The sequence below is a fragment of the Stenella coeruleoalba genome (assembly GCF_951394435.1).
Source record: "Stenella coeruleoalba genome assembly, chromosome: 5".
Classification (NCBI taxonomy): domain Eukaryota; kingdom Metazoa; phylum Chordata; class Mammalia; order Artiodactyla; family Delphinidae; genus Stenella; species Stenella coeruleoalba.
The window spans coordinates 62931265-62956845 of NC_137150.1; the positions used below are offsets into that span (position 1 = coordinate 62931265).

At 36.8% G+C, this 25581-nt stretch overlaps 1 protein-coding gene across 1 annotated transcript in view; it reads left to right on the forward strand.

Annotated features, from left to right (window-relative positions):
• The first annotated feature begins 7084 nt into the window (after positions 1–7084).
• MAP3K13 (mitogen-activated protein kinase kinase kinase 13) overlaps positions 7085–25581 on the forward strand; it is a 163930-nt gene continuing 145433 nt past the window's right edge. The window contains exons 1-2 of the mRNA XM_079921837.1: positions 7085–7218; positions 9005–9131. The gene's annotated coding sequence lies outside the window, so the exon portion shown is untranslated. The remainder of the gene's footprint in view (positions 7219–9004; positions 9132–25581) is intronic.

Genomic DNA, 25581 nt, shown 5'->3' on the forward strand with positions numbered 1-25581 from the left:
ACCCCTTGACAGTCTCTTGATTGTTGTGATGAACTATTACATTCTTAAATTGTCTTCTTATTAGTTCCAACAAGTGCTACTTAGCAGGATGCCATTCCTCTTGACTAACACACTTCCACATCATTTGCATGTTACTGCTTTTGCTTCTTAAATATGTCATTTTCATTGCTGTCATGGTGTTGCAATTCACAAATAGATCAGTTGATCAGGACTTCCCTGGTGACACAGTGGTTAAGAATCCGCCTGCCAGTGCAGGGGACACGGGTTTGATCCCTGGTCTGGGAAGATCCCACATGCTGCAGAGCAATTAAGCCTGTGTGCCACAACTACTGAGCCTGTGCTCTACAGCCTGTGAGCCACAACTACTGAGCCCACGTGCCACAACTACTGAAGCCCAAGTGCCTAGAGCCCATGCTCCGCAACAAGAGAAGCCACCGCAGTGAGAAACCCGTGCACCTCAACAAAGAGTAGTCCCCGCTCAACGCAACTAGAGAAAGCCCACGTGCAGCAATGAAGACCCAATGCAGCCAAAAACAAGAAAAAAAGAAAAAGAAATATATTCAATGGCCATGATTAAAAAGTCTACAAATAACAAATACTGGAGAGGGTGTGGAGAAAAGGGAACGCTCCTACACTGTTGGTGGGAATGCAAGTTGGTGCAGCCACTATGGAGAACAGTATGGAGGTTCCTAAAAAAAAACTAAAAATAGAGATGCCATACGATCCAACAATCCCAGTCCTGGGCATATATCCAGACAAAACTATAATTCGAAAATATAGATATACCCCTATGTTCATAGCAGCACTATTTACAATAGCCAAGACATGGAAACAACCTAAATGTCCACTGACAGATAAATGGATAAAGAAGATGTGGTACACATATATAGTGGAATATTACTCAGCCATAAAAAAGAATGAAATAATGCCATTTGTGGCTACATGCATGGACCTAGAGATTATTATACTAAATGAAGTAAGTCAGAAATATAAAGACAAATACCTTATGATATCACTTACATATGGAATCTAAAATATGACACAAATGAACTTATCTATGAAACAGAAACAGAACTCACAGACAGAGAACAGACTTGTGGTTGCCAAGGGGGTGCAGGGGAGGGTTGGATTGGGAGTTTGGGACTAGCAGATGCAAACTGTTATATAAAAAAATGGGTAAACAACAAGGTCCTATTGTATAGCACAGGGAACTATATTCAATATCCAGTAATAAACCATAATAGAAATAAGGTTTACAAAGAAGTATATTCAATATCTTGTAATAACCTAAAATGGAAAAGAATCTGAAGAAAAAATGTATATATATATAATATAATGAATTACTTAGCTGTACACCTGAAACTAACACAATATTGTAAATCAACTATACCTCAATTAAAATAGTAGTTCATTACAGCTTAAAAGAAAAATATAAGAATGTAAATATAAAATTTTTATGTACTAGAACGTGTAAATATATACTCATGGTAAAACAGAGCTAGCTATCTAAACTTGGCTTTCCCTGCATTGGTGATCTTTTAGCTCTGGAATCAAGGTGTGGTGTTGTAACACTTCATTTGATAGTGACATGAAGCCATCAGAGCAGACTGCTTTGGTAAACCAATCAGGTTTTTCTGGAACGAATGCAAAATATTGCTTTCCAGCTGGAGTGATAAAATCTCTCACATGTTCTCTTTAATGTCCTTTCCCCTCTCACTGTGGGATACAAATGGACACAAGCCTCCCGGGGAGGATAAAGCCGCAGAAGCCAGACTTCTCAAATGATTCTGTAAAGGAGAGCTGGCCCACTGACTGGAACCAACATGGACTGTTACTGGCTAAAGAAAGAAATTTGGATCTGTTTGTTAAAGCCTTTAAACCTATTGTAACTAATATAGTGAAGAAAAGGGCAGTGAGTACACACTTCCACAGTGAAGTTGGCTGACACTTGAGGACAAAAGCTGCTCATATTAGTGTCTGAAATGAGAGATGGGATAAAAATAATTTCTTCACTATACAATACCATCAGTAATGATAATTTTTATAAATTCAAGTGGCTTGCTCAAGTTCTGAGCCTTGGAGATACACCCCACACACACACACACGCACACACATATTCAGTATCTTAATAAGATAAGCCATCAGGATTTCTAAAGGAGACCCAGCTAGGGCAAGAATGACTCCGTCACATGTTAATCATTTTCACCAGATGAAATGGCAGAGATCAACAATGTACTACTGAGCATATTTAAAGATCACGCCCATGTGCTGCAACAAAATTTGAGTTGAATGCAGCCAAAAATCGAACTGAGAATTCATTCACTGCTATCTCCCCATGTTTCAGCCTCTCAGCTTTCCAGTGGGCTCTGCTTATCACTTTAGGTTTGCAAATAGTTTTTCACTAAATGCCATCTGTCAACTTCTGAACTGAAAATCATGTACGAAAAATGTCCCTTCTCAACAGGATACCACTCCTGGCATTCTCTGGCATCCAATTTCATTGCATGTTGAAAGTGCAATTAGGCTGTAGTTCACCTTTATGTTTTCTCAGATCTTTCTCCGGATTTCCCACCATATCATTTTACCGAAGAGACCATTTCATCTGCTAATAAGAATCCTTTTCAGATTTTTCTGACAAACTGGCACCATTTAGAAAAAGGCTACATATATATAAATTTGAGAGATGCTCTAGCTTATTTAGTCTAATATTCTCTCAAATATAGGAATGCCTCAACAACATTCCTAGCACAAGATTACCCACCTCTCTTGAATGCTCTCAATGATGGGGAGCTCAGTACTCTGCATGGTAGACATTTTTGCTTGCTAAAAATTTGCACTATTCCTTAGGACTTTCCACTCCCTGATTCTACTTTTGTTCTCAAAAGTAATTACTCCATGATTCTACTTTTGCTATACACTGTCTTCCTTTAATTAGAACAGTCTTTCATCAAATATTTAAATATGCTAACTAGTCTGTCCCAGCCTGCTCTTCTTAGGCTCTTCCTCAGGTACCACCATTTCTCATAAGAGAAGCAATCTCTAGTTTCTCACTACATGGGTTGTTCTGGACACTCTTCATGTTTGTCAATGGCAATGATTCTCTGTATTCTGCACCTGTCATCAATCAGGTGATATTCCTGTTCCCTTAACTCATGTTTGTTCTTTTTTCTGATCCATAAAAACTCTTTTTCCTTTTAAATTTCAAGTGAGGTACTCTTTTCTTTAAAGGATAATTAACTTTTTATTGAGCTAGAACTCACATACTACACAACTCACCCTTTGAAAGTGTACGATACAATGATTTTTAGTATATTCACAAAATTGTACATCATCATCACTCTCAAATTCCAGAATATTTTAGGACCACAAAAAGAAACCCTGTGTCCATTAAGTAGCCACTTACCATTCCCCTTTCTCCTTATCCCCAGCAAACACAGATCTACTCTAATAAAGACACTAATCTATCTCTATGGGCTTACATATTCTGGACATTTCATATAAATGGACCCACACAATATGTGGCCTTTTGTGTCTGGTTTCCTTCAGTTAGCATAATGTTTTGTTTTTAAGATCCATCCATGTTGTAGCATATAGCAATACTTCGTTCCTTTTTATGGCTGGATATCCACATTTTGTTTGTCCAATCATCAGCTGGTAGATATTTGGGTTATTTCTACTGTTTTGGCTACTATGAATAATGCTGCTATGAACATTTCGTGTACATGTTTTTATGTAAACTGTGTGTTTAATTCTCTGGGGTATACACCTAGAAGTAGAATTGCTTGGTCGTATGGTAATTCTATGTTTAACTTTTTGAGAAACTGCCAAACTGTTTGGCACCATTTAGCATACAATACATACAGCAATGTCTGAGGTTTCCAATTTCTCCAAATCCTTAACAATACTTGTCCATTTAAAAAATTTTTAGGCTAGTTGTTTTTTTTTCAATTTTTATTTTTCTATTATTTATTTTTGGCTGCATTGGGACTTCATTGCTGTGCGCTGGTTTTCTCTAGTTGTAGTGAGCGGGGTCTACTCTTTGATGTGGTGCACGGGCTTCTCATTGTGGTGGCTTCTCTTGTCGTGGAGCATGGGTTCTAGGCACGTGGGCTTCAGTAGTTGTGGCATGTAGGCTCAGTAGTTGTGGCTCACGGGCTCTAAAGTGCAGGCTCAGTAGCTGTGGCGCACAGGCTTAGTTGCTTTGTGGCAAGTGGGATCTTCCTGGACGAAGGATCGAACCCGTGTCCCCTGCATTGGCAGGCAGATTCTTAACCACTGCACCACCAGAGAAGTCCCCTCCACTCTTTCTTTCATTCATTCAACAAACATTTTAGAACTGTCCTCTCCCAGAGTCTTGGGATACTCAATCTTTACCAGTATAGATGGTTATTCAGATAGGTGGTATAATAATGTCTTTGGTTAGAGAAACTAACAAGAAAGAAAGAAAGGGAGAAAGGAAGAGTGAGAGAAGAGAGGAGAGGGGAGAGGGGGAAAGCAAAGCAAAGCAAAAAAGCCATCTAGTGGTCACAGTGGGAGATAGCATGTGTCTTTTTTTCTACTAGACTGACTAACACAAGGTTTACTGGAGGTAGGACCTTGAAGAGGAAATCGAGGCTAAGAGGGGAAGTGATTTGTTTAAGGTCACATGGCTAGTTAATAGCAGAGCTAGGCGTAGAACCCAAACAAACTGACTCTAAGACCTGTGTAAACTGTGATTGACTCTTAAAAATGTGGTTTTGGAGTTCCCTGGCAGTCTAGCCGTTAAGATTCGGCACTTACACTGCTGTGGCCTGGGTTCAATCTTGGGGAACTGAGATCCCACAAGCCGCGTGGCATGGCCAAAAAAAAAGAAAAAAGAAATATATATATATATATGGTTCAAATGATTTAAAATTTGATTAAAACATTTTATACTGATTTTTATCAAGTTATGGTATGTTGGTAGCAAAGGGGGAAAAGAACATTGGTTGAATGAAGGCACTAGATGGACCTATGATAACATTAACATGGAATTATTTTTTCATTAAAAGGTCTGTCTCCCTTACCATACAGAAATCTCCTAAAAGGCAGGGGGTTATTTCATTCATCTTTGTATCCCTAATGCCTGGCCTGGTGTCTCCTGAACGAATGAATAAATGAATAAAATTAGGAGGCTTAGACTTTAGAACTTACTGCCATTGTCTAATTTTGTGACTTTCAGTAAATTATTTAATTCCAATGGACCACAGATTCATTAAAAGTATCATTGAGGGCTTCCCTGGTGGCACAGTGGTTGAGAGTCCGCCTGCCGATGCAGGGGACACAGGTTCGTGCCCCGGTCCGGGGAGATCCCACATGCCGCGGAGCGGCTAGGCCCATGAGCCATGGCCGCTGGGCCTGTGCATCCGGAGCCTGTGCTCCGCAACGGGAGAGGCCACAACAGTGAGAGGCCCGTGTACCGCAAAAAAAAAAAAAAAAAGTATCATTTACCTTTTTTAATGATAGAGTTGGAAGAAACCTTAAATTTCACCTATTCCAACTATATTATTCTATGGGTCTATGGGATTACCTGGTCATTTGGAACACAGACTCATAACCAACATTTCAATAATAATACCTATGTTAGCTTTGTCATAGTCCTAAAACAGAGTTTGAATATTTAAGAGAAATCGTGTCCAAAAGAGAAGTCTAAATAAAGTTGTGCCATGTTATTGGCAGTGTATTCACAGTATTTATGTTTACCCTCAGGAACTGCAAGAATCCGTTACTTATGCCTGTCCAGCCAGTTAAAACTGAAGGTAGAGCTCACAGGAATTGATACTTAACCCCTCATTTCTGGGTAAATATAAGAAGTTTGCCAGCGGAGAAGGGGCTACGGTGTTTGAAATGAACCCAGCAGTGGCAAGACCAGAACATTCACACGATCATCAGAATCCTGTGGCAACTGCTGGGTTCCACTGCTCTTGTCTCTCTTGGACTGGGATTTTCCTAGTCCTTTTCACTTGAGAGTGAAGGTTTTGCAAGTGAATCTGCTTTTACCTTATTAACACCTTGAGGCATATTTTGGAAATGGAGGAAGGTAGTGAGTATTTTTAGACTCTACTTCTGGTCCTAGCCCTGCTTCTGGTCCTAGCCCTGCCATTAATTGTGACTTTTGGTCAGTTGCTTCTCTGGATCCAATTTTCCTTACTTGTAACATCAAGAGGTTGACTAAATAATTACCTCTAAAGTTCTTTTCAGTTCTAACATTCTGTGAATTTTTTTTTTTTTTTGTTCTAAAGATAAATCCTCAGCTCAGCTGGTCCCATCTATATTTTCCTGGGTTGACTCTCTTCCTCCCATAATAACTTACTATGCATCTCCACATTTTTGAGGGCAGGGCTTGGGTTTTACTCATCTTTCCCTCAGTACCTAGCACAATAACCAAGCAGGTGATTTCAAGGAGCGTCAAAACGGATTCTTATACAAAATTCCATCTTTGTCTGGAGGAGCTCACAGTTCAGAAGTACCAAGCATCATTAATTAATCACTTAATTAAAAGCTGAGGATAAGAGGAAAATCGGTTCCAAGCTCCTTTACCATCTGCATGTTCCAACAGGAAACCAGAGAGCGTTTGTAATAAACACTCATTGAATGCTTTCACTATGCCAGCGCTTTCCATGTATTATCTCAAGTAATACACACACCAACCTTATATTCTAGGTACTAATATTGTCTGTTTCACGCTTGAGGAAACGGACACCGAGAGGTTAAGTAACTTGCCTAGGTAATACCGTTACAAGTGAGAGGCAGCATCACTTGAGCAAAATTTAGAAAACCTTGTGATTCTCCGAGCGGCCTGACGAGTCCAGAGAACAGTGATGAGTTCAAAGTACAGAAGGAGCAGAAGGAAGTGATCATCTAAGGGAAGGCTGCAGAAGTTGGCAAAGAAGTTTGAAAAACAAAAAAAATGCTCTTCTCCAGGCTGTTCTACATAGCCGGAGTTTAGGAAAGCAAGCAGAAAAAACCGCGTAAACAAGGATGGGAGAGCGCCTGGAACCCAGGGGAACCGAGGAACAGGCCGGAAGTGGCGTCAACTAGCGGCGTCAAGTGCTTAGCGGGACTGCGGGGCCGGGAGGAGTTCGGGCCGGACGCGACACCCGGAAGTTACGCCCTGGAGGCGGTACCTGGTTGTGGAGGGCGTCGCGATGGGCGGGGCGGGGCGTCAGTGATCATCCTGGAACCACGGATCCCAGGCAGGTAACCTGCGGGCCGAACCTGGACCGGGGCAAGGGTGAAAGTTGGGGTTGGGGGCTCAGATTGTTAGAAGCTCCAAGCTCGGGCGGGGAAACGTGGATCTCGCATGAGGTGGCGTCTGAAGGAAAGGCTTCCTGGCGTGGGACTCCCTGGAGAGACAGGGATACGAGGAACTTTGGGAACGGGGTCGTGAGGGCCGAGGTCGTTGAGGAAATACAGGCTGAGTCTTCTAGGAATCGGTCATGGCTGGGGGTCACAGGCTCATGAGTGTTGGCGCTCGGGGGTGAAGAGATGGAACCTGGGCACTGAGATGAGCTGACCTAGAGTTCATTTCCCTCCTACTCCGTCCCCCGTCCTGTTCTGCTAGTAGGGGACAGCGACATCGTCTTTTCATCTCTTAATCCAGGGCAGTGCTTTGCCATTATTAGGCATCTTTAGATGCTGTCAAATGAATGAATTAATGAACGCACGAACCCAATTCTGGATCAGCTGGGGGAACTTCTGAACTTCAGTGCTCCTACTTGTGAATGTAGAAGTGATGCCAGCTTAGTTTGCTAATCAGTGGTTTTGAGGATGTCAGTGCAGTAGAGATTCGGGATATTGTTGTTATTGTTTTGTAGTTACTGAAATTTAGAAATGTGTCTTAATATTTTTCTCTGGGGTGGGTAGAGAGGAAAGGCGATCAATTTGGCTTTTTTCAGGTTCCTTTACTTTTCTGGGAATAACTTCCAGGTGAATGATACCAGACAGAAGTTGGCCATCAAATGATAAGCTGCAGTTGTAGCACTGAGCTTCTAATTAGTGTTCTAAGTGCTTTCTTTTCAGTAATATGAACTTGCTTTGTTTTTCGTAATGTTTTCTTCCTTAAATTGAGGTATTTTTACATTTGAGATATAAGTGAGAAGTATTTCATAACAAAGATGAAAATAGTAATCTATAAAAATCCAGTCAGAGGTTTCACCTGGTGGGTACACAAAAGGTTAACTCCTTCCAAACAGTTGTAGGAGGCTTCCAAAAGAATGAATCCCTGAAGGTTAAATTGTTTCCTTTGTAAATTACTTGTTTAGGTGTCTTGAATGGAATAAATAGTAGGCATAGACCTAAACAACAAGTAGTGTAACCAGATTCTTTTTGGTTGTCAAATGGGAAAAAAGTGCATGTGACACATCAGGCTTGTAGTAAGATCTGGGCATGAATCACTATCTAGATGCAGTGATTGATCTAGATCTAGGGAGGTGATTATGTGTATGGGTTTCATGCTATCAAATGAGGTAGTAGCTCCTAAGTGGTTCTAGAATGTTATTATTAGATTGGATATAACGGAGTAGGAAAACCTGAATTTAAGGCTTTTTGTTTGTTTGCTTTACAAAGAAGAAACTAGTAAGCATTTTTAGATTTAACAATCTAAGCTGTTCTTAAAAATAGGTTGGAAAAAACTAAAAGTAGGCATGTGAATACCTTATTGAAGACATCTAATTTTTTAAAGTTTGCCTGCCTTTAAACCTTGTTTCCCAATTTCTGGAAACTGTTGGTATCCAAATCATCCCCACCTTTGTGTGCTCTTACTATGGTGCCACTTTTAGGATACATAAAAATTTGGTACCTCTAGGTTTGTATTAATGTCATAAAGTCTAATTTTGCTACCTCAATGTGCTGTTCGATGTCATGTCCACTGATTTTGCACATCTAAATGCCTATATCCATAATAATTATTATAACTGTTATTCATCATAAATTGGTATCCAAGTGGTAATTTGGGTATGTGCATTGACATTCTTGAGGTATTCAGTTTTGCAGAACTCAGAGATCTGTGGACGCTAACATGGACTTCATTTAAAGAAACCCACGGACCATTAATGGACAAAAACATGAATCAGATTGTATTTTGGCATTCAAATCCTAGCACTTTGGGAAAGGTAAGTTTTTAACTGTTATATGTTAGGTGAGAAATAGCCCTGGATAGGTCTAGAAAATTGTGGGATTGTGATTGAAAATATAGGCTGAACCTCTTTAAATTATGTTTTAATCTGGACCTTCCAAAGAGGTTTGAGCTTTGTTCAGTATATATGAGGCGATTGTTACTATTTCTCTGTAAAATTGATCAGAAATTAAAGAGATTGACAAGATATGTTATTCCTGGAAGATTATTGCTCTGTTTTCTTTGGGGGGTGGGGGGGGAGATCTCCTTTCAACATTTTAGAGCCTGGTGGAGTATATCAACCCTGTAGGTATGGGACCTCAAGCAGTCGTTAGGTCATCTCACATCCAGGTTTGGCTCTGTAATAGTATTTGTCCCAAATCTAGCCAATTTTATTTTATGCCTTAGGTTAAAGCAAGAAAAGAGGCCCCTAAATGTCTTTTTTTTTTTAAATCCTACCTTATTTGTGCTATTTTCTTTTTTTATTTTTTTCTTCTTTGTTCTTTTAAAAAATATCTTAGATGATTCACTCTCCAGGCCTTTTATCTTTCTGTCCCAGGGGTAAAAGTTCTCTCTTTCTTCTATTTTATCTTTCCTAGTTGAGGAGTTTTTAATTTTCAAAACTTTTAACTTCTAACTTTGCAATAATATTAGGCACCTTTTAATCACTAATTATTAAACTTATAGTTTTTCCTGGTGTCCTCTGTAGATAAACTGGCTTCTTGTTTAGAATTTGTTCACTTCTAAAAATAGACTGTGCTTCTAGGAATTCATCTTTCAGATATATTTGCACTTGCACACAAAAATTTGTATTTAAAGATATTCATCACCATATTATTTGAAATAAAAAAAAACAACAACAACTAGAAATAACCTAAACATCCCTCAACAGACATCTGGTTAAATAAATGCCTTCATATAATGTAGTATTTGCTGCTGTTAGAATGAAGTAGATCTGTAGGTGGAGATATGGAAAAATCTCTAAGATACATTGTTAACTGAGAAAAACAATGCAGAATGGTATGTATAGTATGTTTTCATTTGTGTTTTTAAAAGCATATATTTCTGTATATACTTGTAAAATTTCTTCCAATCTATATATATAAGGAACTACTGACATAGGTACCCCCAGGGAATGAAACTAGAAATCTAGAGTAGGAAGAAGACTCATATTTTTTCTGTATTCTCCTTCTGATGGATTGATTTTTTTTTTTTTACTATGGACATGTTTTTATTTTTATAATACTAAGAAACAAACAGCAAGGCTTTAGGCTAATTATGGGAGCCCACTATTATTCCTTATGACTTTTGTCCTTATGATTATTTGCACTGTTCAGAGGGAGTAGGGTTGCACAAGTGAGCTAAGTTTATTTCAGAACTGCATGAAAGGTTTGGTGATATTTTAATAGGTTTTCAACCTTGACATTAGATTATTATTCATAGTAAGAATTTGTGAATAAATTAGGTGCTTAGTGTTGCCGAATTCAGTGCTCATACACAATTCATACTGTGTGGCTGACCTTCCCAGGTGATATGGATGTTGTTACCTTTGTTTGCAAGCTATGTTTGTGTTGCATTGGCATGGTTCTTCTGAGCCTCTCCTTATTACCGAATGGGATGGACTTTATTTGATATGAATTACTCTTCAGTGATTCTACTCTTTAAACACATCTTATCGTTATTATTTCACTTTGTTCTTGATGTCTGGAACTGGCCTAAGACATTTCAAAGAATGGCTTGTTCTCTCTGTTATGAAATCAGGAAGCCAAAAAGATCATTTAGATATATTTGGATAATCTCATTCTGTATTGAGAATGTTACTTTGAATTGGCTGATTATCTGCCTTGGAACTCAGCAAAAATTTATGGTGACTTTTTACTTCTCTAGCCGTCTTTGTGTCTCCACACTTTCATTGGGGGAAATTTGGAATAACAGTAGTAGGTCAGTAAAATGAGTTATACAAGAAATTTAAAGATATAATAATCTACATTTTGTTAGTGGAGGGATTTTATTTGAAACTTGCTTGAGAATAGGCTATGTAAGATACATACCTATATGATACTACTGTCATATAAAATACATGATGTGTATCTTGTTAAAAGCAAAATGAAGGTCACTAATCTAGGGGCTGAGTCATGATTAATGGAATAGAACAGGTTATGGTATGCCAGGTGTTTTATACCACACTTTGGCAGACTGTTTTGCATATAATCATTTCTATTAAATGATGTTTTGCTTCTTGAGATCTGTGGGACTAATCACTACTGGCCACCAGGGGGAAACCAGTGGGCAGGATGCCTAGAATGGGACTTCTTATCCTTGCTAAGAGAATGGATAGCAATGAATTGAATCCAAGGGTAGACTGTGTTTTCCTAAGTCAAGATGAATATGGTAAAGGTGACTTATAGATGAATGTAAGTTATATGTAGAGAACATAGAATTGGGAAGATACCTGTGTGTTTGTGTATGTACAAAGACGTATAATACAGTATATATTAAAATGTGTATATATATTATTTCACATATTTTTTATACATATATTTTTTTTTTCACATACATTTTATGTGAAAACTACAAATTCTGCAGAGGAAGATATCCAGCTAATGCAAGAGAAAAAAAAAATCAGAAGTTTAAGGCCTCAGAGCTAGGCCTGTTATGGGGTAATTCATAATAGTTAGAACAGCTTGAAAAATTTTGGAAGTTTTAAGATCATTCACAGGGTCCAAGTGATGTGAAGGTAGACAAAAGCCTGAGAATGAGAAAGTTAAAATCTAGTAACATGCAAGGTATGGTTAAGGGTATTTTTTATGATTCTGTTTTGTGGCATTGTTTTGAGTGGGGGGAAAAGAAGGAAGAACTGAAAAGGTTATTGCTGTTCAGTTGGAATTGAGCTAGGTCCCTAAGCTTTTCTTAGCATTCCAATTGTGTATGACCAAGATGGATTAACTAGACCCATTACCTACAAAACAATCAGTTTTTGTATATTAATTATTAGAGAAACCTTGAAGAACAAGAGAATTGTTTTTAATCAATTTTGTAATTATATAAAAGGACAACTGTGATGTTCTAGGTTGAGGGCACTGGGACTACTTTGTTCAGAAAATAGAAGACTTTGGAAGAGTTGGAGAAACTCCATAGGAAGTATACTTGTTCTCTGGTATTTGAGGCCAAAATTAGTTCTAAATGAGAGAAGGTATAGATAGAACTAGTCAACAGTGGAGCAGATTGTGTGAGGCAGTGAACTCCAAGTCATTAGGGTCACTTAAGCAGAATTTGAGCATTGGGAATGTTGTAGAGGGTATTTCTCATTGTATGGGAGATTGTACCAGATTATTATTAAGGTATCTTTTAAATCTGAAGAAAAAATTATAGTGCAATAAAGTGGTTTATTATAGTATGTGTATACATTCTGTTATCCCTGTATTTAAATACTGAGAGCTAACTTATCTACTGGTCATTCACTCACCAACTTCAGATTACTCATAAATAAAACTACCTGAGCTCCCAAATTATAAGACACAAAATCTATATGCCTTTCTCAGGTCCTTACTCGGTTTATTTACATTTAGACACAGTTCTAACATGCTTAATTAAGTGGTATCTAACTCCACAGTGTACTAGAAGCAACAAATTCTGAGTGGGCTAAGTGCTCCTATTAGAGGCAGGCACATTGACAAGTACGGACAAGAAGGAAGTCAGAAAGCCGACCAACTAATTTTAAAATTGTAGCACCTGGAGCTCTTTTGATTAGATGAGAACACCTCTGTGGTCATGGATATTCAAAATGATAACCCTGACTGAACTTAAATAATGTATGTTCAGTATTTTCTATTTAAGAATACCTAAATTTTAGAAAGATTTCTTCTGTGTGTTTAATAACAAAAGACATTATTTTGGCATTTGGAGAGGGTACATGCATTGTACAGTGGAAAGAGCAAGGACTCTAGAACAGTAAACACAGATTTGAATCTGGGCTCCAATATCTACTAGCTGTTCTATTAATTAAGTTTATTATTCATACTAAGCCTCAATCTCTTTATCTATAAAATAGGAATTTACTGAAGAGTATGTAAAAGATTTGCCTATATTAGGTGTTAATTAAATAATAGCTATTATTATTTCATTATTACCATAAAGCCTACTCTACCTTGAATTTTTTTCTCTTCAAATAGAGCAAAAACAAACTTATCTAATAAGTTTATTGTATATATTAATGCAAATAATGGTGATGACATGCTTAAAAAACCTTTTTAAAAAATTGTATAAGTAATCCATGTCCACTTTACAAAAAATAGGATATAGAAAAAATATATGTGTATATCCCCCCAAAAGGAGTAAAGTCATCTATAATCCTCTACCACTATTAATATTTAAGTGGCATGCTTTATTTTTAAACTGCTTTGATATTCCTATAGGATGTCACTCCTGAGTAGTGACATCTGAAACTGGTTCTACGTTACTACTGTTGGGAAACTTAAATTAATCACTACACTTTCTAATCAGAATATGCAGTGAACGATTGTGACATAGCACAATGCTGATTTAAAGAAAGCCCTAGTTCTGGAAAATTTTGTGTAATGAAACCAGTTTTGTAGAATAGTGGGTGTAGTTTGGTGCTGTGGAGCTGGAGAGCCTGAGTTTGAATCCTGACTCCACTCTTTACTAGTGAGGTAAACTACCTGAAATTGTTTAACTTCTCTGTACCTTGGTTTCTTCATGTGTAAATTGGGGATAATAGTAATATCTAATTCATGGGATTGTTTTGAGGATGAATGAATTAATCTACCTAAAGTGCTTAGAATAGTGCCTGGCACAAAATATAGACTCAGTAAATATAAATTGCTATTATTATTATTTATTTTTAAAAGCTTAATTTTTTCTTGGAAAAAAAGCAGGTTTATGGGAGCAGGTAAACTAAAAGAAACAAGTTAGAATGAGCACAAATAGTCAGTGAGATGTACTGTATATTTTTCATTTGAGCTTGCAAAGTGGTCTGAATTTTTCCATTCTAAGGCTTTGTTAATTTTTCTCCCTGTTTAAATATTTTCAAACCATGATATTCCTAATTTAGCTTCTTTCTCTACCCCACAAAATCAACTTCATTTTATGCTGTCTCATCCAACAAATAATTTGGCCATGCTTTCAAAAATCAAAAGCCCTTTAAGACAATAAAATATCATGAATAGCAGTGAAACAGATTCAGGAAATTATCATTAGATCATTTTATCTGACTACAGCCCATGGTGGTTCTGTAAGAACTTTGAACTCAGTTGCAATTTGAAGTGAAGAATGTTAATCAAAGTGATAAACCAATGAACATATTTAGCCATTCTGTACACTATGTCTTTTTAAAATCTTTCTTTCCTTTTCTTATTTCTTTTTGTTTTGTTCTTTCAGCATCGTATCTAGTGATCTGATTAATTACTGATCAAAGAGTTATAGCTTTTCAAAACCCTTAAAAACTTTTATTAGACTTGCTAGTAGAATTTTTTTGTGTTTTGTTTTAAAGCATCCAGTACAACTTTTTGAAGACCCTCTGGCCTACCATGATTATGCATTCAAGATTTGAGTTTGAATAACTTCATCAAGACTTAGATCCTCTTCAAAAGCCTCAAGTCTCATCTGTATTAAGCTCTCCTTTGAACCCTCTCACAAAAATAAAAGCTTAAAGGGACTAAAATCCATTAATACATTCCATTTTATATCCTTTTCTCTGATTTCAATTTCCTTGGCCTTTAGGGTCTTTCATATTGCTTATGTCCCTTTAGACTACAGCCAAGAAATCAGTGCTTTCCAAAAGAATGTATGTCCTGTGGCCATAAGTTTTCATTGGTAGAGAAGGGTAAACTTGGCATGATAAGTTTAGAATCAGGTCTTTTGTTGTATCTTATAAAAACTTCAGTCAACACTAAGAAAATGAGGATGAAGTGGTAAAAATATTTAAGGTCAGATTATGCTCTCAGAGGCTACATGGTTTAGGGAAAAGAACCCTCAACCTAAAAGTTAATGGTTCTTATTCTCTCAGCTCTTGGGCCTAGGAAGGTAGGTGATTTAAGTAGAATGAAAACAGGTACCTGTCCAGGCTGAATACATGGTAGCAAGGCTATGTTAATTTTTGTTTTCTTTGAGTACATAGAATACTCCAGTGGGCTAATTCTAAGAGGGAGGAAGACTATAAATTTCCCTAAAATTATAAGCTAGCATTGATAATGCTATAGAGCAGTTATGTGTTATAACATACACCTGGTTTGCAAAATTTGTTTACTAAGTTGCGACCAGCATTTTTCTTTAATGAAAGTACATAGAACAGAAAATTTTACAATTCATCCCAAATGGTAAGAGTAAATATTGTTTTAATCATATATATATACACACACATAGGTATACATATATATAAATGTATGTGTCTGTATTTGTGTACTTGGTCATTAAATAAAACACATTTTTCCCTTTGAGTTGCAGTCGCTGATCTACGAGTATCATTTCAGTATTAATCCCTTTCCATGCATTTGGATTCTAAGGAGACTCAATGTTTCTTTTCACTTCATACAGCTACTTGTGACAAAGGAATGAACGGTTAATATCAGTTTGACTTTGGTCTAATGAATGAACTATTCTTTAGTTCATAGCACAGAGAAAACCTATAGGCCCTAAGGGTATTTTATTTAATATTCTAATACCATCTACTCTCACACCCAGACCGTTATAGCATTTAAGGTTGGTTTAACCTCATACTAGTTGAAAGATGGTATTAAATGTTTTCCCTTTAAATTTTTTTTATTTTACTTTTATATTTCTGGACTAATAAAAACAAAAAACTCCCGCTTAGTTTAGCATTGTTTGAGGACTCAGTGGAGATAGGTTCCAGAGAATATAGTTAGCATAACTGGGAGTTTGATGGTCGCTAGAAGAGAAAATGCCAATTTATCTTTCTCTAAGTACCTAAATTATCTTTAATGATTTAAGATTAAATAAGCCACTGGCATTAACTTATTCAACTGTTTCCCTAAAAACAGATATCCACTGTTTTGGTGATAGCATTAGTTAGGAATAGGTGACTTTTACAGTATCCATGAACAATAGGTAATGGCTTCTTCTTCCAAGGGTTGCACATTACAATTCATTGGGGAAGAACTAATTCTTTAGTGCTTGACTAAGTTGTAACCAGCATTTTTTTTTTAAACGAAAGTACATAGAACAGAAAATTTCACAATGCATCCCATGTGGTAAACGTAAATATTGTTTTAGTTCTCTGTCATCGCCTAACAGTCCCAGCCACCCTGGTCTTCTAGCTGATCCTCAGAGAGAAAGCTTTCTTCTGCTTCAGAAACTTTGCTTCTCTGCCTGGAATGCTCTTGTGTTAGATATCTATGTGGCAGATATCTATGTGGTTTAATCCCTCATCTTCAGATCCTTCAGGTCATGATATGTCACCTTCTCAGTAACGCTCTCTCTGACATCTTATTTTAAAACTGTAACCTCACCCCCGCCCCCCGCCATGGCATCCCTATTCCCCTTCTCTGCTTTACTTTTCTCCATGGTACTTATCTCTGACTGACATCCTATTCGCCAGTGTTTTTCCCAGCACCTAGCACAGTGCCTGACACATGTAAGTGCTTAGAACATATTTATTAGGTGAATGAATTTAACTTGTATTCACAGAGGTGCACATTTGGGACAATGAGTCCTATAAACCGAATTATGGGGACCTAATATTTTTAAATGACTTTAAAAGATAAGTTAATTAAATTTATTTATAGCTTGCTTTGTTCTAAATATTTGAAGTAGCTTCTAAAAATGCGTATAGTGCAAAGGGATGAAGACATAGAAAGAGAAGAAAACAAAGTGAATGTAATAGTAACATTAAACTGGGTAAAGTTAATGTATAGAAGGGCCTCCATAGTGACTAAAGGCAGATTGTAAGTTTGACTAGTTAAAGAGTTAGCTTGCTCAGAAATGATAATTGGACTCGAATCATGAACTTTGTCCTGTGGCACAGGTCACAGACATTTGAGTCTTATGTAGGGACCCAGAAAACCTATTTGGTTTAACTATAAGAACTTGTGAGATTACTCTTATAGAAAAAACTTGCTTTCTGTATTAGGAAATATCCTACTGGTATAAAATGTACACAGTCTATCCATAATAAAGCTTCTGCTGTGTCTGAGAGATGACAGTCATAGCTGTCAGCCTCTGCTTCTGTTGTGTATAGGACATTTCCAAGGTTGATTCAAAGTTAGTAATCTGATATTTTTGAAAGTTTGCTGTCAAAGATACCAATGAGGACATCAATTACTCTAATTTCTCCTACTCATGAGGTAGTATGAGATTCCAGTGGTTGTGGCTTCCTTTTAAGATAGATAATTGGAGGCTTAGAGTTAGGTTTTTCTTTTTGTGATATATGCATATATCAAATTATTGTGATCAAATTATTGTGTTGTATACCTTAAACTAATGTAAGGTTATATGTCAATTTTATCTCCATAAAACTAGGGAGAAAAAGAAGTTTTTATACAGTCAACCACTGAATTGGGGTGGAGGATTGGGAGTTAAGTAGGTGAAATAGACTTCAAGAAATCTTTCACCAATATATTGGGTTGGCCAAAAAGTTCATTTGGGTTTTTCCGTAAGATGAGCTTTTTGGCCAACTCAATAGTAACCAAAATTAGAGCTACCTTGTGTACGTGTGAAGTTCAATGGGACATTATGCAGTAAGACATGTCTTTTTTTTTTTAAGATTTTTTTTTTTGATGTGGACCATTTTTTTAGTCTTTATTGCACTTGTTACAATATTGCTTCTGTTTCATGTTCTTGTTTTTTGGCTGCGAGGCATGTGGGATCTTAGCTCCCAGACCAAGGATCTAACTGGCACCCCCTGCATTGGAAGGCGAAGTCTTAACCACCTTGACCGCCAGGGAAGTCCCAAGACATGTGTGTGTTCGTAAGAAGTATACCTCCTGAATTCTGTTTTGTCTTTTTTTTGGTCATTTAAAACAAATAAATGAAATGAATGAAAACAAAACAAAACTGAGAACTGTTGAGATAGTGCAGGCCAGAGATAAAGTGGGGGATGTGAGTGGGGGTGGACTGCAGACCTTCCAGTAAACTTCGCCATGCTTCGTTAAACAAAGCTGGCATTTTGAGGCAAAAGGAAAGAATATTTAGCTAAGTGGTGTTGCACTGGCAAAATGTGCTTTTATTTGACTTTTTCTTGCTTGTACCTTTCTCCTTTCTATCTTTGACCTGGAGATGAACAGTACTTTTGGAAGTCAAATCTTCTGCCCTGCCCCATTTTTCAGGTTAAAGGATGGGAACTAAATGAACATTAGACTTTTAGGGAAATGATGAAAACATGGATTTAAAAAAAATCATTTATGTTCCACATATTTCAAAGTCAGAATATGGGGAAACTAATAACACCACAGAACCATTAAGGTGGACAATTCGCATAAAGGGAAAGTAATTTTACCAAAAGCTTTATGTATAACATGTTGCTGATTAATCGATTATATTGGGTTATGTTTAATCTATAAGTATACATTTTTCTAACCATGTATAAGTATACATTATTCTAATTTAAAATGTACTGATTTTGCTTTGCACATTTTATTTATTTGATGGAACTTTATTTTTAAAGAAATCAAGCAACTCTTCATTTTGGCATTTGATGAGTAACAGTAGAAAACCTGAGAACAGACAGAACTATCAGTGTAAAAATAAAGCAAAGGTCATCATATCTTCTAGCATAAGTGTTATAGAAGCAGAGAGCTCTTGTTTTCATTAAAAGTGCTGAAGTGGCAGAAAGAAAATATCCCCCAACAACTTTGCTGACACAAATTTTGCTACAGTGAGGACGAAAAAAATTGTCCAGGCTTTTAACTTGATATTTCTCAAACTGTGTTACTCAGAATAGCTGATACAGCTAAAAGAGACTTCGTAAACCAAAAGGGTTCTATAATGATATAAGTTTGGAAAATGTCACATTTTTTTGGAAATTTATAATGCAAATAAGCATTTTCCAAACCTATGTGTGGCCAGAACTCTTTTTGGCTCATAAAATCTTAATAACCCTTGGAATAGGGTTTCAGGAAATGCTGTTCTAGATTGAAAAATAAATTTAAAATATATCTTTATACATATACACATGTATGCTAATATATTCTATTGTAATATTTTATGTACTGTTTAGTAAATAAATCCTATTGTCAATGAGATTTTTACCCAATATCATTAATGAATATAGAGGTTAGAATATTACGATTATTCAGAAATTTGTACATATGTACTAAGTTGGATGTGTGGTCATTAAATAATTGTACAGCCTTGACCTAGATAATCACTTATCTTTTCCTGGACACATTCTCTTTACTTGGCCTCCAGTATATCACACCCTTCAGGCTTTCCTCCTACTTCTCTGACTATTCCTTCTAGGCTCCTTTGTTGGTTTCTTCTCATTTTCTTGACCTCTAAACACTGGAGTGCCCTAAAGCTCAATCCTAGGACCTTATCTCTTTTCTACCTAGACCCATTTCTCTTATTTACTCTCACAATTTTAATACTGTAATTACTAAAAAAATTTTAATCTCCAGCTTGGACCTCTCCTCTGAACTCCAGACTTTTATATACATCTGCCAACTTAACATTTCCATTTGTATGTCTAACATTCATCTCAAACTTCACATGTTCAAAATTGAACACCTAATCTTCCTTCCCATCAAACTTCTTTTTAGTTTTTTTATCTCGGTAACAGACAATTAGATCATTCCTGTTTCTCAGCCTTGGAGTTATCCTTGACTCCTCTGTTTCTCTCATACCTACCATCTGATCCTTTAGAAAGTCCTGTTGACTCTACCCTAAACATACAGGCAGAGTCCAGTCACCTCTACCACTACCTCCTAACTTATTATCTTTTTTCTTCTACCCTTGCCCCTTTCAACCTATTAACACAGCAGCCAAAGTGATCCTGTTAAACAGAAGTAACATCAAGTCACTCTGCTCAAAACTCCAGTAGCTTCCTTTCTTACTAATAAGAACCCTTTACTTCTTTGACCTGATCTGCTACTACTCTTCACCAGGTAACCTGCTTCAGCCTTCTCTCTGTTTTAGGGATTTTGCTGGTGCTGTTCCCTGTGCTTGGAATGATCTTGCAGAAACCATGTGGCACTCTCCCTCACCTCCTTCAGGATTTGACTCAGAGGTCACTTCCTCAGTGAGATCTTCACTAGCTCCACTACCTAACTCCCAACTCTCCCTCCTGGCCACCACACACATACTTCTTAATCCCTTTTCTTGCTTTCTTTTTCTCCTTCTCACTGTATAACATTCCATGTATTTTCCTTACTTATCTTGTCTATTTCTTTCTTCCAGCTCTAGAATGTAAGCTGCATGAGAGCAGAGTGATTTGCTTTGTCTTTTTTGTTCTCTGCTGTAACCCTAGTGCCTAGAACAGGGCCTGGCTCATAGAACGTACTAAATAAATATTTGTTGAATGAATGAATGAATTAATCATGTATAGAATTGCTTAAGTGTCTTAATTAGTTGAATATAATATTGTTTATTTGTCTTAATGTGTCTGAATATAAAATAATTAAAGGTTTTATTTATACAGAAATCAAAGTAGTTTTGACATAATGGGAAAAATCCCATTTAAGCTGAGACTTTCTCAAAATGTCAGTATATATTTATACTCATTTGATTACTATTTATCAAACACTTGATATTTTCAGGTATGCTGTCAATGTGCAATTAAGAAATAATGCTTTCGGGGCTTCCCTGGTGGCGCAGTGGTTGAGAGTCTGCCTGCCGATGCAGGGGACACGGGTTTGTGCCTCGGTCCGGGAAGATTCCACATGCCGCAGAGCGGCTGGGCCCGTGAGCCATGGCCGCTGAGCCTGTGCGTCCGGAGCCTGTGCTCAGCAACGGGAGAGGCCACAACAGTGAGAGGCCCGCGTACCGCAAAAAAAAAAAAAAAAAAAAAAATTACTCTTGAATGGGTAAGGTAAATATAGTCAATATAGTGGTAGTATCTTTTTCTGAACTTGCCATAGTATGTAAACATAGATGTATTTAAAATGGTAGCTAGTTTAATTGGAGAAAATTACAGAGCACATATAAATAAGAAAATCACTGAAGGGGCTTCCCTGGTGGCGCAGTGGTTGGGAGTCCGCCTGCCGATGCAGGGGACACGGGTTCGTGCCCCAGTCCGGGAAGATCCCACATGCCACAGAGCGGCTGGGCCCGTGAGCCATGGCCGCTGAGCCTGCGCGTCCGGAGCATGTGCTCCGCAACGGGAGAGGCCACAGCAGTGAGAGGCCCGCGTACGGCAAAAAAAAAAATCACTGAAGAAAGTGCGAGAAGAAAAGACTGACTTCCAAAGTTTTATGTGCTATAGAATACAACTGCCCTTGTAACCATGTGGTATTAGTACGGACAGATCAAAATATAAGTAGCAAGATTGAAAACCAAAATTAGATACATCAGTATTAAAAGGACTATTTTGAAAAACGAAAACCTAAACCATGAATCAGGAATTAGCATGGATCCAATTCAGAGGAGAAAGCACTAGTATATGTATTGTACATTCATATATAGAATGAAGACAAAAATGGAAACAAATACCAAGATAAAGATTTGTGAAATCAAGTTGTTTAGATATAGTTTAACAGGCATTGAATATCAAAGTGATAACATTTTCTTAGTATACATAATTTATGCCAAAAATTAAAAGTATTAGTAAACAGAGCAAATAAAGCAAAGTGCTTTCTGGACATGATTTTAGATAAAAAACCATTTGTAGTGTATACAAAAATTAAAAATCTCTTAAATCTAAAAGAGTTCATATTAACTATGGGAGGAGAGTTTTGCTTCTGTTTAAGATGTAGAAGCTGCAAGAGAACATTTCTCCCACTCTAATGTGAGAAAAAGCCTGATAATCCACAAAGTCATAACTTTTCTTGAGCCCATGAGAGAGTTGAGTTCACAAGGCAATCAGGTGAACTGAAATTCCAGAGACAAGCCCTTCTGAGAAGAGATGGGACACAGGAACTGTTTTGCCTTTGGCAGAGCATGGGAGGAAGCAGCAATCACCATAAACGGGGATAAGAAGAGAACAGCTAAAATTTTAATGAATTCTTGAAGTCTGAATATGGGGCTAGAATAACAGTTCAGAATAACTGGGAGCCCCAGACACAGGGGGGTCTGCACTCACTTCAAGCTCTTTTCTATGGGTCCCTTGTATTAATTTCCTTAGACTGCCAAAACAATAAGTGCCACTAACTAGAATGAGTTAAAACACCAGCAATTCTATCACAGTTCTGGATGCTAGAAGTCCAAAATCGAAGAGTTGGAAGGGCCATGCTCTCTCTGAAGAATCTAGGGAAGAATCTGCTCCATCCCTTTCTCTCTCTCTTTTTTAAAAATCGGTATTGGATATTTTTATTATTTTTTAAATTTTATTTTATATTGAAGTATAGTTTATTTCCATGCCTTTCTCTTAACTTCTGGTATTTGCTGACAATTCTTAGTGTTGCTTGCTTTGTGACAGCATAGCTCTAATCTCCGCCTCCATCTTCACATGGTTGTCTTCCTTATGTGTATCTGTGTCTCTGTTGCCCCCCACACAACATCTTAACCGTTTAAAGTGTACAGTAGTGTTACCTGTATGCACATTGTGCAGCGCATCTCCAGAACTTTTTCATCTTGCAAAACTGAAACCCTGTACCCATTGAACAACTCTTTTCTTCTTCCCCCAACCCCTGGCAACTCCATTCTACTTTATGCTTCTAAGAGTTTTACTACTCTAGATACCTCATATAAGTGGAATCATCCTGTATTTACTTTTTGGTGAACTGGCTTATTTCACTAGTACAGTGTCCTCCAGATTTATCCATGTTGTAGCATATGACAGGATTTCCTTCTTTTTAAAAGGCTGAATAATGTTCCATTGTATGTATATACCACAGTTTCTATACACATTTATCTATTGATGGACATTTAGCTTCCTTCCCCCTCTTGGCTAATGTGAATAATATTGCAATGAACATGGAAGTGCAAATATCCCTTCAAGATCCTGTTTTCCATTCTTCTGGCTATACACCCAGAAGTGGGATTGCTGGATCATGTGGTAGTTCTATATTTAATTTTATGAGGCACTTCCATACTGTTTTCCAGAGTGGTGGTACTATTTTACATCACTCCCACTAATAACGCACATGGATTCCAGTTTCTCCACATACTAACACCTGATATTTTCCCTTTGGGGGGTTTTGGGGTTTTGGCTTTTGGGATTTTTTTTTTTTTTTTTTTGGCAAGAGGGATAGTGTCCATCCTAACCGATGTGAGGTAATATCTCGTACTGATTTGCATTTCACTGATAGTAAATTTGAGTGTCTTTTCATATGCTTATTGGCCATTTGTATATCTTCTTTGGAGAAATGTCTATTCAAACCCTTTGCCCATTTTTTAATTGTATTATTTTGTTGTAGGAATTCTTTATATATTCTGGATATTAACCCCTTATCAGATATGTGGTTTGCAAATATTTTCTCCCATTCTGTTGCTTTTTCACTCTTGATTGTTTTCTTTGCTACACAGAAGTTGTTAAGTTTGATGTAGTCTCATTTGGTCTGTTTGCTTCTGTTGCCTGTGCTTTTGGTGTCATATCCAGAAAATCATTGCAAATCAAATGTCATGACGTTTTCTTTTGGTTTTTTCTATAAGTTTTATAGTTTTAGGTCTTATGTTTAGGTATTTAATCCATTTTGAATTAATATTTATATATGGTATAAGGGTAAGGGTCCAGCTGCATTCTTTTGCATGTGGATATCCAGTTTTCCCTATACTGTTGGTTGAAGAGGCTACCCTTAACCAGTTTAGCCTTGGCTCCCTTGTTGAAGATTATTTGATCATACTGAGTGTTTATTTCTCAGTTTTCTATTTTGTTCCATTGGTCTCTATGTCTGTTGTTATGCCAGTACCACACTATTTTGAATAATGTAGCTTTGTAATGTGTTTTGAAGTCATAAAGTGTGAGGCCTTGAGCTTTGATTTTCTTTTCCAAGATTATTTTGATTATTCAGGGTCCTTTGAGATTTCATATGAATTTTAGGATTTTTTTTCTATTTCTGCAAAAAAAAATGTCATTGGAATTTTGATAGGTGTTATATTAATTTGTAGATTGTTGTGGGAAGTATGCACATCTTAACAATATTAAATCTTCCACTCCCTGAACACAGGATGTCTTTCCACTTACTTGTGTCTTCTTTAATTTCTTTCAGCAATGTTTTGCAGTTTTCAGTGTATAAGTCTTTTGCCTCATTGATTAAGTTTGTTCCTAAGTATTTTATTCTTTTAGATGCTACTGTAAATCAGATTGTTTAATTTCCTTTTTAGATTGTTCATTGTTAGTGATTTTTATGTGTTGATTTTGTATTCTGCAACTTCACTGAGTTCATTTATTAGTTCTAGTTGGGGTTTTTTTGTGGAATCTATAGTGTTTTCTACATATAAGATCATGTTTTCTGTGAACAGGGATAATTTTACTTCTTCCTTTCCAATTTAGATACATTTTATTTCTTTTTCTTACCTAACTGCTCTGATGAGGACTTCCAGCACTATGTTGAACAGAAATGGCAAGAGTGGGCATCCTTGCCTTGTTTCTGATCATAAAGGGAAAGCTTTCAGTTTTCACCACTGACTGTGTGTTAGCTATGGCCTTTTTTTTTTTAATTGAAGTATAGTTGATTTACAATGTTGTGTTGGTTTCAGGTGTACAGCAAAGTTATTCAAATATATATATACGTTCTTTTTCAGATTCTTTTCCCTAATAGGTTATTAAAAAATATTGAGTATTGTTCCCTGTGCTATACAGTAGGTCTTATTTTATATATAGTAGTATGTGTATGTTAATCCCAAACTCCTAATTTATCCCCCACCACCACCACTTCCCCTTTGGTAACCATAAGTTTTTCTATGTCTGTGGAGCTGTGGACTTTTTATATATGGCCGTTATTATGTTGAGATGATTTCCTTCTAATTTTTTGGACTTTTTTTTTTATCAAGAAAAGGTTTTAATTTTGTCAAATGCTTTTTCTGCATCAATTGAAATGATCACGTGGATTTTGTTCTTAATTCTGTTAATGAGGTGTATTACATCAATTGATTTTTATATGTTGAACCATCTTTGCATTCCAGGAATAAATCCCACTTGGTCATGGTGTATAATCCTTTTAATGTGTTGTTGAATTTGGTTTGCTGGTATTATGTTGAGGATTTTTACATCAGTATTCATCAGGGATATTGATCTGTAGTTTTCTTGTAGTACCTTCATCTCATTTTATCAATAGTATCAAGGTAATGCTGGCCTCATAAAATGAGTTTGGAAATGTTCCCTCCTCTTCAGTTTTTTGGAAGAGTTTGAGAAGGATTGGTGTTAATTCTTCTTTAAATGT